This window comes from Pteropus vampyrus, unplaced genomic scaffold, assembly GCF_000151845.1.
Source record: "Pteropus vampyrus isolate Shadow unplaced genomic scaffold, Pvam_2.0 Scaffold617, whole genome shotgun sequence".
Classification (NCBI taxonomy): domain Eukaryota; kingdom Metazoa; phylum Chordata; class Mammalia; order Chiroptera; family Pteropodidae; genus Pteropus; species Pteropus vampyrus.
The window spans coordinates 472,355-472,681 of record NW_011889398.1 but is presented as its reverse complement, the minus strand read 5'-3'; positions in this window follow the sequence as shown (position 1 = coordinate 472,681).

Below are 327 nucleotides of genomic sequence, written 5' to 3'. Positions count from 1 at the left end.
GACTGTGGCGGCCCCACGGGCTGAGGCCGGCCCTGTGTGAGCTCGCCCGTGCGGTCGCGGGCCCAGGCCCAGGCCCAGGCCCAGGCCCAGGCCCAGGCCCAGGCCCAGGCCCATCTGAGACCTCAAAGCCCTGCGTGGATGAAGAAGGGGCTACATCTGCTCCTGGTGCCGGAAAGGGCCTCCCCTCTCTGCTCACGGCCGACCCCTCCCAGCTGGGTCCCGACACAGCATGCAGGGGGCACACTTCAGTTCATTTCTCAGCACGGCGACTTTCTGTTCCAAGCGCCCGTTCCCCTGGGGCGATGGAAACTCGTCAGTTTAGGGGAG